We start from the raw sequence: 14,670 nt of genomic DNA on the forward strand, positions 1-14,670 counted from the left end.
AAAGCCCGAGTTCACTCAACCTGTTCTCATAAGGCATGCTCCCCAATCCTGGCAACATTCTTGTAAATATCTTCTGCACCCTTTCTATAGTTTCCACATCCTTCCTGTAGAGAGGTGACCAGAACTGAGCACAGTACTCTAAATGGGGTCTGACCAGGTTCCTATATAACTGTAATATTACCTCTCAGATCTTAAACTCAATACCACGATTGATGAAGGCCAATGTACTGTATGCTTTCTTAACCACAAAGTCAACCTGCGCAGCAGCTTTGAGTGTCCTATGGACTCGGACCCCAAGATCACTCTGATCCTCCACACTGCCAAGAGTCTTACCATTAATACTATATTCTGCCATTATACTTGACCTACCAAAATGAACCACCTCACACTCATCTGGGTTGAACTCTATCTGCCACTTTTCAGCCCAGTTTTGCATCCTATCGATGTCCCACTGTAACATCTGACAGCCCTCCACACTATCCACAACACCCCTAACCTTTGTGTCATCAGCAAACTTACTAACCCATCCCTCCACTTCCTTATCCAGGTCATTTATAAACATCACGAAGAGAAGGGGTCCCAGAACAGATCCCTGAGGCACACCACTAGTCACTGACCTCCATGCAGAATATAACCGTCAACAACCACTCTTTGCCTTCTGTGAGCAAGCCAATTCTGGATCCACAAAGCAAGATCCCGTTGGATCCCATGCTTCCTTACTTTCTCAATAAGCCTTGCATGGGGTACCTTATCAAATGCTTTGCTGAAATCCATATACGCTACATCCACTGTCCTACATTCATCAATGTGTTTAGTCACATCCTCAAAAAATTCTATGAGGCTCATAAGGCATGATCTGTCTTTGACAAAGCCATGCTGACTATTCCTAATCATATTATACCTCTCCAAATGTTCATAAGTCCTGCCTCTTGGGATCTTCTCCATCAACTTACCAACCACTGAAGTAAAACTCACTGGTCTATAATTTCCTGGGCTATCTCTACTCCCTTTCTTGAATAAGGGAACAACATTTGCAACCCTCCAATCCTCTGGAACTTCTCCCGTCCCCATTAATGTTGCAAAGATCATTCCCAGAGGCCTAGCAATCTCCTCCCTTGCCTCCCACAATAGCCTGGGGTACATCTCGCCTGGTCCCGGAGACTTATCCAACTTGTTGCTTTCCAAAAGCTCCAGCAAATCCTCTTTCTTAATGTCTATATGCTCAAGCTTTTCAGTTGTGTCTGTACAGCTACGTATCAAATAAATAAATTCACACACTCAAAGTAGAGTTAATGAGTATATTCACTTTGCAGAAAGAGCAACAAATCTAGGTACATGGGTAAGTTATCAGTCAATAAGTAAATAATAGAAAACAGAGGCAAGTGGTGCCGGCTGGATTTTAACTTTATCAGTCAGTCAGTTATCAGTACTAAGGGGAGTCGTTGCACTAAAAGAAATAGATCCATACATTACATACTCTTCACTGTTGTCCTTAATTAAACTCCATCTGCCACTTTCCACCCAAGTTTCAACTGACCCACAGTACTTCTTGCTTTATCCTTTGACAATCTTCCTCACTATGTGCATTTCTGCCAATTTTTGTGTCATCTGCAAACTTGCTAATCAGATCACCTACATTTTTGTCCAAGATACAGTATATCACAAACACAGAGCTCCCAGCCCTGCTCCTTGTGGAAGACCACTGGTCACCAATCTCCCGTCAGAAATTCCACCCACCACCACTCGCCTCTGCCTTCTATGTCCAAGCCAATTCTCATCCATTAACCAGCTCACCATGGATCCCATGTGACATAACCTTCTGGATCAGCCTACAATGAGAGACATTGTCAAATGCTTTACGGAAGTTCATGTAGACATATTGCCTGCCCTGATCAATCACCTTTGTCACATCCTGAAAGTCTGAATGAAATTTGTGAGACAGGACCTTGCCTGCACAAGCCATGCTTACCATCCAAATTCGGGTTCAAGTTTGCCGTCATTCCACCATTCACATGCATACTGACAAACTGTGAACAACACAGTACATACACCTCACACACATATCACATAAGGTAATATTACCAAAAATAAATGAAGACATAATAAGGTGCATATATGATACAAGTTAACAAATAAACAGTGAAACCTGTTGGTGCTTCTTATGTGATGAGACCGGGGTAATGACAGCGAGTTCAGTAGTCTGACAGCCTGGGGAAAGAAACTGTTTCCCAACCTAACAGTTCTTGTCCTAATGCTATGATACCTTCTACCTGATGGTTGGGGTCAAAGAGATCGTTGGACAGATGAGAGGGATCACTTTCAATGCTAAGGGCCCTGTGTACACAGAGCTCCCGATAAATATCTCTAATGGGTGAAAGAGAGACCCTGAGATCCTCTCAGCAGTCCTCGCAATCCTTTGTAGTGACTTGCAGTCAGCCTACAGAGGAGAGGTTGACAGCCTGACACAGTGGTGCCAAGATAACAACCTCTCCCTCAATGTCCAAAATACAAAAGAGCTGGTTATGGATTACAGGAGGAACGGAGACAGACTCGGCCTGATCAACATCAATGGGTCTGCAGCTGAGAGGGTGAGTAGTTTCAAGTTCATTGGTATACACATCACCAATGATCTCACCTGGACTGTACACACTGGCTGTGTGGCAAAATAAAAAGCACAACAGCTTCTCTTCCACCTCAGGTGACTGAAGAAGTACAGCATGGGCCCCCAAATCCTCAAGACCTTCTACAGGGGCACTATTGAGAGTGTACTGACCAGCTGTATCACCGCCTGGTACGGGAACCTTGATCGCTGGGCACTGCAGAGAGTGGTACAAACAGCCCGGCGCATCTGTGGATGTGAACTTCCCTCCATTGAGGAGATTTACAGCAGCAGGTGCATAAAGAAGGCCTGGAAGATCATTGGGAATGCCAGTCATCCCAACCATAAACTGTGTCAGCTGCTTCTGGCAAAGATTACCGCAGTATTAAAGCCAGGACCAACAGACTACGGGACAGCTTCTTCCTACAAGCCATTAGACTTATAAATTCACATGTCTGTACATTACAACAGAGTCATACCGCAAAGAGTTTTACTCCCTCAAGTTGTGGAATGGATGTAAGATTTAAATAAATTCTAATTCTAATTCCAATTCTATTACCAGACAGTAGTGCAGTTGGTCAAGGCACTCTCGATGGCGCTCCTGAAAAAAGTGACTGAAATTGGAAGGGGGCCTCACATCTCAATAACCTCAGGAAGTGGAGACACTGCTGTGCTCTTTTGACCAAAGAGGAGGTGCTGAGGGAGTAGATGAGATCGTCCATTATGTACACTCCTAGAAAATTGGTGCTTCTACTAAATTCATGCCTTTTGAAAGCTGATTAATTCCTGTCACTAGAAATCTTCTCCTATAATTTCCCTACCACTAATGTAAGGCCCATAAGCCTATAATTTCCCAGGTATTCCCTGTGCATTTCTAAAACTAAGGAATAACAATGGTTATAATTCAGACTTATGGGTTCTTGCCACAATTTTGGAAAGTACAATGATTTCTGTCAAGGTTCCAACCATCTCCTCCATTGCTATCTTGTATAATGGAGTGATTTAGAATTAGACCTACAGAGGAGAGTGCAACTGAAGACTTAACTGCCAAGTGGTCTCTAATAAATCCAGCACGGAATTGAGAAGAAACTTCTTTGAAAAAAGTACACTGGTATGATTAGTTAAGGCAAACGTCATTGGTACATTTAAGGAAAGGCTATATAATAACGTGTGAAAGGTTAACTGATGAAAGATGAGAAAAGCCTTGTGCTTGGCATCCACAATAACACACACGTGGTGTTGCTGTTCTGAATGCACTGCGTAATGTCATAGAGAAACTAAATATTGATCGACGGATCATCTGGTAATGCATGGTTCAACTAAATTTATTTTTTATATTTGTTTTACGTTGCTTATTTCAAGGCTCCAGAGATAAGGACAACACAGAGTTGGCTGAGGGAGGCAGAGGAAAGGCTACAGGATTGCTTTGAGTCAGTGGACTGGGCAGTGTTCAAGGACTCATCTGTGGATCTGAATGAATACACCACGGTTGTCACAGACTTTATAAAAGTGGTTGTAGACAGGTGTACCCCCACAAAATCACTCAGAATCTTCCCCAACCAGAAGTCCTCGATGAACCATGAAATCTACAATCTGCTGAGGGCCAGATCAAAGGCATTCAAGTCTGGCAACCAAGAAAGTTACAACAGGTCCAGGTACAATCTCCAGAAAGCCATCTTATGGGTAAAGTGGCAATTCCAGACTAAACTTGAATCAATGAAGGATGTTCGAATGCTGTCACCTCTTATGAAGTAAAATCAAGTGACATGGGCGACAACGGGGCTTCACTTCCAGATGAGCTCAATACCTTCTATACTCACTTTGACCATCAAAACATGGAGGAACCATCACAAACTCCTAGAACCCCTGATGATCTGGTGATTTCATTCTCTGAAGCCAATATGCCAGCATCCTTCAGGACAGTGAACCCACAAAAAGCTTCCTAGCCAGATGGGGTACCTGGCCAAGTACTAAGGACCAGTACTGATCATCTGACTGGAGTGTTTACTGAGATCTTTACCATTTCACTTCAACAGTCTGAGATACCCAGACTGTTTCAAGCAGGTTTCAATTATACCAGTACCTAAGAATAGTGTGGTAACCTGCCTCAATGACTATCATCCAGTAGCACTTACATCCACAATGATGAAGTGTTTTAAGAGGTTGGTGATGAAGCAGATCAACTCTGGCCTGAGAAGCAACTTGGATCTGCTCCAATTTGTCTACTGGCACAACGGGTCCACAGCTGATGCCTCTCATTGGCTCTTCACACAACCCTGGAAAATCTGGACTGCAAAGATGCATTAATCAGAATGCTCTTTATCTAACAGCTCCACATTCAATACTATCAGCCTCTCAAAACTAATCAATAAGCTTCAAGACCTTGGATCCATTTGCACAAGGGGAAACTAAGGCTTCAATTTTCTCACTTGCAGACCCCAGTCGGTTCGGATTGGCAACAACATCTCCTCCACAGTCTCCATTAGCACAGGTGCACCACAAGGCTGTGTGCTTAGTCCCCTATTCTACTCACTTTATTCTAATAACTGTGTGGCAAGCACAGCTCCAATGCCAAATTCAAGTTTGCTGACAACACCACTGTCACAGGCTGAATCAAGGATGCTGATGAATCATCATACATGAGAGAGATTTAAAACTTGGCTGAGTGGTGCCACAACAACAACTTTTTATTCAATGTCAGCAAAACCAAAGAGCTGATTTTTGACCTCATTAGGAGGAAACCAGAGATCTATGAGCCAGTCCTCATCAGGGGATCAGAGATGGAGGGGGTCAGCAACTTTAAATTCCTCAGTGTTATCATTTCAGAGGACCTGTCCTGGGCCCAGCATATAAGTGCAATGACAAGGAAAACTTGACAGTGCCTCTACTTCCTTAGTAGTTATGAAGATTTGGCATGACATCTAAATCTGAAAATACATTCAAAAACTTCTATGGTTATACAGTGGAGGGCATTCTGACAGGCTGCATCACTGTCTGGTATGGAGGGGCTACTGCACAGGACCGAAAGAAGCTGCAGAAGGTTGTAAATCTAGGAACTCCATCTTGGGTACTAGCCTACAAAATACCGAGGACACCTTTAGGGAGTGGTGTCGCGGAAAGGCAGCGTCCAATAACAAGGATCTCCAGCACCCGGGGCATGCCCTTTTCTTACCGTTACCGTCAGGTAGGAGATACAGAAGCCGAAAGGCACATACTCAGCGGTTCAAGAACAGCTTCTTTCACTCCGCCATCCAATTCCTAAATGGACATTGAATCTTCGGACACTACTTCACTTTGTTTTAATATACAGTATTTCTGCTTTTGCACGTTCTTTTAATCTATTCAATAAATGTAATTGATTTACTTGTTTATTTATTATTTTTTAATTTTATTTATTATTATTATTATTTTCTCTTCTAGATTATGTATTGCATTGAACTGCTGCTGCTAAGTTAACAAATTTCATGTCACATGCCGGTGATAATAAACCTGAGCAACACACACAAAAAATGCTGGTGAACGCAGCAGGCCAGGCAGCAAAAAAGAGGGGGAAAAAGGAGAATATAAATAAATAAATAAATAAATAAATAAATAAATAAGGTATGGGGTATGAAGGGGAGGTGGGGCATTAACAGAAGTTAGACTTCTAACTTCCGTTAATGCCTCACCTCCCCTTCGTACCCCATCCCTTATGTATTTATTTATTTATTATATTTTTTTCTTTTCCCTTTTTTTTTCCTCTCTCTGTCCCTCTCACTATAACTCCTTGCCCATCCTCTGGGCTTCCCTCGCTCCTTTCTTCCTCCCTAGGCCTCCCATTCCATGATCCTCTCATATTCCTTTTGCCAATCAACTTTCCAGCTCTTAGCTCCATCCCTCCCCCTCCTGTCATCTCCTATCATTTTGGATCTCCCCTTCCCCCTCCCACTTTCAAATCTCTTACGATCTCTTCTTTTAGTTAGTCCTGATGAAGGGTCTCGGCCCGAAACGTCGATTGTACCTCTTCCTGTAGATGCTGCCTGGCCTGCTGCATTCACCAGCGTTTTTTGTGTGTGTTGCTTGAATTCCTAGCATCTGCAGATTTCCTCGTGTTTGCGATAATAAACCTGATTCTGATTCTTCTATAGATGTGTGGTGGAGAATATATTGATTGGCTGCATCACTGCCTGGTATGGAAACACCAATGTCTATGAATGGAAAATCTGATGAAAGGTAATGGATACAGCCCGGTCTATAATGGGTAAAGCCCTCCCCACTATTGAGCACATCAACATTGTTGCAGGAAAGCGGCATCTATCATCTGAGACCTCCACCACCCAACCATGCAGGTCGTGCTTTGTTCTCACTGGTGCCATCAGGAAGAAGGTATATGAGCCTCAGGACTCACTCTAGGTTCAGGAACAGTTATTACCCCTCAACCATCATGCTCTTGAACCAAAGGGGATAACTTCACCTGCCCTATCAATGAACTGTTCCCACAACCATGGATTCATGTTCAAGCACTTTTTGTCTCATGTTCTCAATATTTATTTCTTATTTATTATTGTTATTTCTTCTGTCTTTTTGTACTTGCACAGTTTGTTTGCTATCTTTTGCACACTGATTGTATGCACAGTGGTGCAGTCTTTCGTTGATTCTATTACAGTATAATTATTGGATTTATTGAGTATGCCTGCAAGAAAATGAATCTCAGGGTTCTCTATGGTGACATACTGTATGTAGTTTGATAACAGATTTACTTTGAACTCTGAACTGTTCCCACTGAAAAGGACTCACTTTCGAAGACTTCCTATCTCATGTTCTTAGAACATAGAACATAGAATAGTACAGCACGGTGCAGGCCCTTCGGCCCACAATGTTGTGCCGACCCTCGAACCCTGCCTCCCATATAAGCCCCTACATTAAATTCCTCCATATACCTGTCTAGTAGTCTCTTAAACTTCACTAGTGTATCTGCTTCCACTACTGACTCAGGCAGTGCATTCCACGCACCGACCACTCTTTGAGTAAAAAAACCTTCCTCTAATATCCCCCTTGAACTTCCCACCCCTTACCTTAAAGCCATGTCCCCTTGTATTGAGCAGTGGTGCCCTGGGGAAGAGGCACTGGCTATCCACTCTATCTATTCCTCTTATTATCTTGTACACCTCTATCATGTCTCCTCTCATCCTCCTTCTCTCCAAAGAGTAAAGCCCTAGCTCCCTTAATCTCTGATCATAATGCATATTTTCTAAACCAGGCAGCATCCTGGTAAATCTCCTCTGTACCCTTTCCAATGCTTCCACATCCTTCCTATAGTGAGGTGACCAGAACTGGACACAATACTCCAAGTGTGGCCTAACCAGAGTTTTATAGAGCTGCATCATTACATCGCGACTCTTAAACTCTATCCCTCGACTTATGAAAGCTAACCCCCCATAAGCTTTCTTAACTACCCTATCCACCTGTGAGGCAGCTTTCAGGGATCTGTGGACATGTACCCCCAGATCCCTCTGCTCCTCCACACTACCAAGTATCCTGCCATTTACTTTGTACTCTGCCTTGGAGTGTGTCCTTCCAAAGTGTACCACCTCACACTTCTCCGGGTTGAACTCCATCTGCCACTTCTCAGCCCACTTCTGCATCCTATCAATGTCTCTCTGCAATTTTTGACAATCCTCTACACTATCTACAACACCACCAACCTTTGTGTCGTCTGCAAACCTGCCAACCCACCCTTCTACCCCTAAATCCAGGTCGTTAATAAAAATCATGAAAAGTAGAGGTCCCAGAACAGATCCTTGTGGGACACCACTAGTCACAATCCTCCAATCTGAATGTACTCCCTCCACCACCACCCTCTGCCTTCTGCAGGCAAGCCAATTCTGAATCCACCTGGCCAAACTTCCCTGGATCCCATGCCTTCTAACTTTCTGAATAAGCCTACCGTGTGGAACCTTGTCAAATGCCTTACTAAAATCCATATAGATCACATCCACTGCACTATCCTCATCTATATGCCTGGTCACCTCCTCAAAGAACTCTATCAGGCTTGTTAGACATGACCTGCCCTTCACAAAGCCATGCTGACTGTCCCTGATCAGACCATGGTTCTCTAAATGCCTATAGATCCTATCTCTAAGAATCTTTTCCAACAGCTTTCCCACCACAGACGTAAGGCTCACTGGTCTATAATTACCCGAACTATCCCTACTACCTTTTTTGAACAAGGGGACAACATTCGCCTCCCTCCAATCCTCCGGTACCATTCCCATGGACAATGAGGACATAAAGATCCTAGCCAGAGGCTCAGCAATCTCTTCTCTCGCCTCGTGGAGCAGCCTGGGGAATATTCTATCAGGCCCCAGGGACTTATCTGTCCTAATGTATTTTAACAACTCCAACACCTCCTCTCCCTTAATATCAGCATGCTCCAGAACATCAACCTCACTCATATTGTCCTCACCATCATCAAGATCCCTCTCATTGGTGAATACCGAAGAGAAGTATTCATTGAGGACCTCGCTCACTTCCACAGCCTCCAGGCACATCTTCCCACCTTTATCTCTAATCGGTCCTACCTTCACTCCTGTCATCCTTTTTTTCTTCACATAATTGAAGAATGCCTTGGGGTTTTCCTTTACCCTACTCGCCAAGGCCTTCTCATGCCCCCTTCTTGCTCTTCTCAGCCCTTTCTTAAGCTCCTTTCTTGCTTCCCTATATTCCTCAATAGACCCATCTGATCCTTGCTTCCTAAACCTCATATATGCTGCCTTCTTCCACTTGACTAGATTTTCCACCTCACTTGTCACCCATGGTTCCTTCACCCTACCATTCTTCATCTTCCTCACCGGGACAAATTTATCCCTTACATCCCGCAAGAGATCTCTAAACATCGACCACATGTCCATAGTACATTTCCCTGCAAAAACATCATCCCAATTCACACCGGCAAGTTCTAACCTTATAGCCTCATAATTTGCCTTTCCCCAATTAAAAATTTTCCTGTCCTCTTTGATTCTATCCTTTTCCATGATAGTTATAAAGGCCAGGGAGCGGTGGTCACTGTCCCCCAGATGCTCACCCACTGAGAGATCTGTGACCTGACCCAGTTCGTTACCTAGTACTAGATCTAGTATGGCATTCCCCCTGGTCGGCCTGTCCACATACTGTGACAGGAATCCATCCTGGACACACTTAACAAATTCTGCCCCATCTAAACCCTTGGAACTAATCAGGTGCGAATCAATATTAGGGAAGTTAAAGTCACCCATGATAACAACCCTGTTATTTTTGCACCTTCCCAAAATCTGCCTCCCAATCTGCTCCTCTATATCTCTGCTGCTACCAAGGGGGCCTATAGAATACCCCCAGTAGAGTAACTGCTCCCTTCCTGTTCCTGACTTCCACCCATATTGACTCAAAAGAGGATCCCGCTACATTACCCACCCTTTCTGTAGCTGTAATAGTATCCCTGACCAGTAATGCCACCCCTCCTCCCCTTTTTCCGCCCTCTCTATCCCTTTTAAAGCACTGAAATCCAGGAATATTGAGAATCCATTCCTGCCCTGGTGCCAGCCAAGTCTCTGTAATGGCCACTACATCATAATTCCATGTATGTATCCAAGCTCTCAGTTCATCACCTTTGTTCCTGATGCTTCTTGCATTGAGATACACACATTTCAGCCCTTCTACCTTACTGTCTTTACACCGTTTATTCTGCTTCTCTTTCCTCAAAGCCTCTCTGTATGTTAGATCTGGCTTTACTCCATGCACTTCTTTCACTGCTCTATCGCTCTGGGTCCCATCCCCCTCGCAAGTTAGTTTAAACCCTCCCGAACCATGCTAGCAAACCTACCTGCAAGGATATTGCTCCCCCTCGAGTTCAGGTGCGACCCATCCAATCTATACAGGTCCCACCTTCCCCAGAAGAGATCCCAATGATCTAAAAATCTAAATCCCTGCTCCCTGCACCAACTCCTCAGCCACGCATTCAACTGCCATCTCCTCCAATTCTTACCATCTCTGTCACGTAGCACTGGCAGCAATCCTGAGAACGTCACCCTTGAGGTCCTGTTCTTCAGCTTTCTGCCTAATTCCTGAAACTCATACTTCACGACCTCATCCCTCTTCCTGCCTATGTCGTTGGTCCCAACATGTATCACGACTTCTGGTTGCTTTCCCTCTCGTACCAGGATGTCATGCACCCGGTCAGAGACATCCCGGACCCTGGCACCCGGGAGGCAACAAACAATGCGGATGTCCTTCTCACATCCACAAAATCTCCTGTCTGCTCCCCTATAGAGTCTCCAGTGACGACAGCTCTCCTCTTCTCCGTCCCACCCTTCTGCACCACAGGGTCAGACTCAGTGCTGGAGACCCTGCCACCGTGGCTCACACCTGGTCGGTCATCCCCGCCGACAGTATCCAGGACCGTAAACTTATTATTCAGGGGAATGGCTACTGGGGTACTCTGCACTACCTGTCTGCTCACCTTCGCTTTCCCTCCTCTGACTGTCACCCAACGCCCTGCTTCCAACAGCCTAGGTGTGACTACCTCCCTGTAGCTCTCATCACTTCTTGATAATAAATTTACTCTGAACTTTGAAATAAATGGATTTGGACTCCGAAATACACAATCAGTATGTACTGAAAAAAAGATTTGTAAAAGAAAGTAATGGAAAGGAAGGAGAATGATCCCAATAGTCTACTGCACAGCGTAACATCTTATGTGCTATGTGATGAAGTTTTGTAAGGTATTTGATCACTGAATACAACCCGATCCATACTCAGTTGGTGGTGACCTCCCAGAGAATGGGTGTTCCATTGATGAATATTTGCATTTTTTCCCTTTACTGTCCTTTCATCCACCATCCCATCACTGCTGGGGTTTCTTCATGTCCTATGTCCACTGCCATCCACACTGATTATTCCTTACGAGATAAATAAATACTTGGCAATATTCCTGTACAGTAACACTGGTAACTGTTTATCCTGAAACAGTCAAGTTTCTAATGACTTTTTTTAGCAGTACTGCAAGCAAATGACTCCACTGGCAAGATACAATTCTTTCATTGAAAATAAACGTTATCATGTGTGTTTCCAAACGGACGTGTAACAAAGAGTTGTTTCTCTGTTATCCTAGTGCACACATTTGCTTGATCCTGCAAATTGATAGTTATACAGACAGTTTACTGCATGTTGTCCTGTGTAGCTTGTCGGTTAATAGGTTAACCTATGCAGCTTTTTACTTATAGGCGAGGCAACGTAGCACTATTCAATCTAATCCAGTGGTTCTCAGACTTCTTTGTGTTACCGCCCCCTTGGCTCCCAGACCACATCCCCAGCACCCCCCCTCACTATCTGATCATTACGTAAAAACTATAAAGAATTTATATTTGAAAGAAAATAGGAATTATTTTGAAATAGTGAAAGAAAATAGGACCTGTAAAATTCAAAGCAGTGATATTTAATTGCAAAAATTGTCCAAATCTATTTAAAGCAACAAATAAAATTATTTATTTAATTACAGTAAACAATTTTCATCAACAATATTAGAGTGTACTTTAGTTGTACTTCATTGCTTTTTCACCTTTCAATGAAATGGACGGGCTTGGTGCAGTGATATCAGCTTTTTGACATCAGACCGAATGTGACTCAGAAAGGGTCTCAGTTCCCAACATTCAGTCACTTGCAAGCTGTTTCATTGCTTTGAAAGAGGTCGGGCGACTGCATTGAAACCAAACTCCACTAAGTATGATGTTGGAAAGGCAATAAGGAACATCTTGACTTTTTGATACAGTGCAGGATAGTGTTCAGAAATTTATATCTGCAACCATAAATCTTGATGTGATTATTTGAATCTTAGCTTCAGTTCAAAGTCATTTTGTAGCGAGATTAGTTCCTCCTTAATTTTTTCTTTTAATTACTCATTACAAGTGTTCAGGAATTGACTTAGTACCCAACCTGGAGCTTGCATCGAGAAAAGATATGACCATAAGAGATAGGAACAGAATTAGGCCACTTGAGTCTGCTCCACCATTCCATCATGGCTGAATTATTATCCCTCCAACCTCATTCTCCTGCCTTTCCCCCATAACCTTTGACACCTTGACTAATCAAGAACCTAAAAAAACTCTGTTTTAAAATAGGATCTAGGAATAATGGTGCATAGTTCCCTGAAGGTGGAATCTCATGTGGATAGGGTGGTGAAGAAAGCTTTTGGTTTGCTGGCCTTTATTAATCAGAGCATTGAGTATAGGAGTTGGGATGTAATGTTGAATTTGTATAAGGCATTGGTAAGGCCAAATCTGGAGTATCGTGTACAGTTCTGGTCACCAAATTATAGGAAGGATGTCAATAAAATTGAGAGAGTACAGAGGAGGTTTACTAAAATGTTGCCTGGGTTTCATCTCCTAAGTTACAGAGAAAGATTGAACAAGTTAGGTCTTTATTCTTTGGAGCGTAGAAGGTTGAGGGGAGACTTGATAGAGGTGTTTAAAATTATGAGGGGGATTGATAGAGCTGACGTGGTTAGACTTTTTTTCCATTGAGAGTGGGGAAGATTCGAACAGGAGGGCATGGGTTGAGAATTAGAGGACAAAAGTTTAGGGGTAACACAAGGGGGAACTTCTTTACTCAGAGAGTGGTAGCTGTGTGACATGAGCTTCCAGCAGAAGTGGTTGAGGCAGGTTCGATGTTGTCGTTTAAAGTTAAATTGGATAGATATATGGACAGGAAAGGAATGGAGGATTATGGGCTGAGTGCAGGTCAGTGGGAATAGGATAGGGTAAGAGTTCGGCACGGACTAGAAGGGCCGAGATGGCCTGTTTCCGTGCTGTAATTGTTATATGGTTATATAAAATATACTTAATGACTGGCCTCCACAGCTATCCATGGCAATAAATTCCACAGATTCACCGCCCTCTGACTCAGGAAATTCTTCCTCATCTCTGTTCTAAATGGATGTCTTTCTTTTCTGAGGCTATGCCCTCAGTCCCAAGATACCCAGTATATGAAACATCCTCTCCACGTCCACTCCACTTAGACCTTTCAATATTCAAAAGGTGTCAATAGGATCCTCCCTCATTCTTCTAAACCCCAGTGAGTACAGGCCCAGAGCCGTCAAACACTCTTCATACATTAACCCTTTTCTTCCAGGAATCATTCTCGTGAACCTCCTCTGGACCCTCTCCAATTCTAGAATCTCTTTTTAGATAAGGAGCCCAAACCTGCTCACAATACACCAAGTGTGCTCTGATCAATGCCTCAAAATGCAGCAGCATTACATCTTTGCTCTTGTATTCTAGTCCTCTCGAAATGAATGCTAACTTGCATTTGCGTTCCTTTCCAACCAACCCAACCTGCAAGTTAACCCTTAGGGAATCCTGCACAAGGACTCCGAAGTCCCTTTGCACCTCTGAATTTTGAATTTTTTTCCCCATTTAGAAAATGGGGAACACGTGTATCTCCTTTGTTTAGATGGTACATAAGCAAATACCCTGAGCTGAACCATAAAAAGAGCACAGAAAGAATTTTAAAATAACTTTACACATGATTCATCTATCCAGATTTCCTATGATAAAATACAGAAGTGTCACGTGGGCTTTCAACACCACGCTTGAAACGCGCTTTGAGCAAAGCCTAAGGGTGGGTTAGCAAGGTGATTACATTGTAATCAGTTATGAGGCACTGAGGATCAAATGCTTATAAAAAGTAGTTAATTGCTTTAATTAAGCCTGTAATTCCTCAGATGCACCCCTTGCTATCAAGCACTTCCCTCCACCACCTGCTTTATCTTTATCGCCCCCCCCCCTCCTTAGAAACGCCCATCGCTCGCAGAGAAATATCATCCACTTTGGGAACCAAAGTTAGATTCTAACCTTACAATGGACAATCATTTTTGTAGTTTTACGGCCAGCTTGTTCTGAAGAGACTTATGCCTGTCATGTGGGCCTCGAGATTAAATTACAGCTTTATGCTTATAGTGCCATGTGTCTTCCTATTTTAGATGGTCACAGGAATTGAAGCACACACTGCAGAGAATATACTGCTTTATACAGCATGGTATCTGATTTACAGAGATTAAATAA

Source organism: Mobula birostris, chromosome 7 (assembly GCF_030028105.1).
Source record: "Mobula birostris isolate sMobBir1 chromosome 7, sMobBir1.hap1, whole genome shotgun sequence".
Taxonomy (NCBI): Eukaryota; Metazoa; Chordata; class Chondrichthyes; order Myliobatiformes; family Myliobatidae; genus Mobula; species Mobula birostris.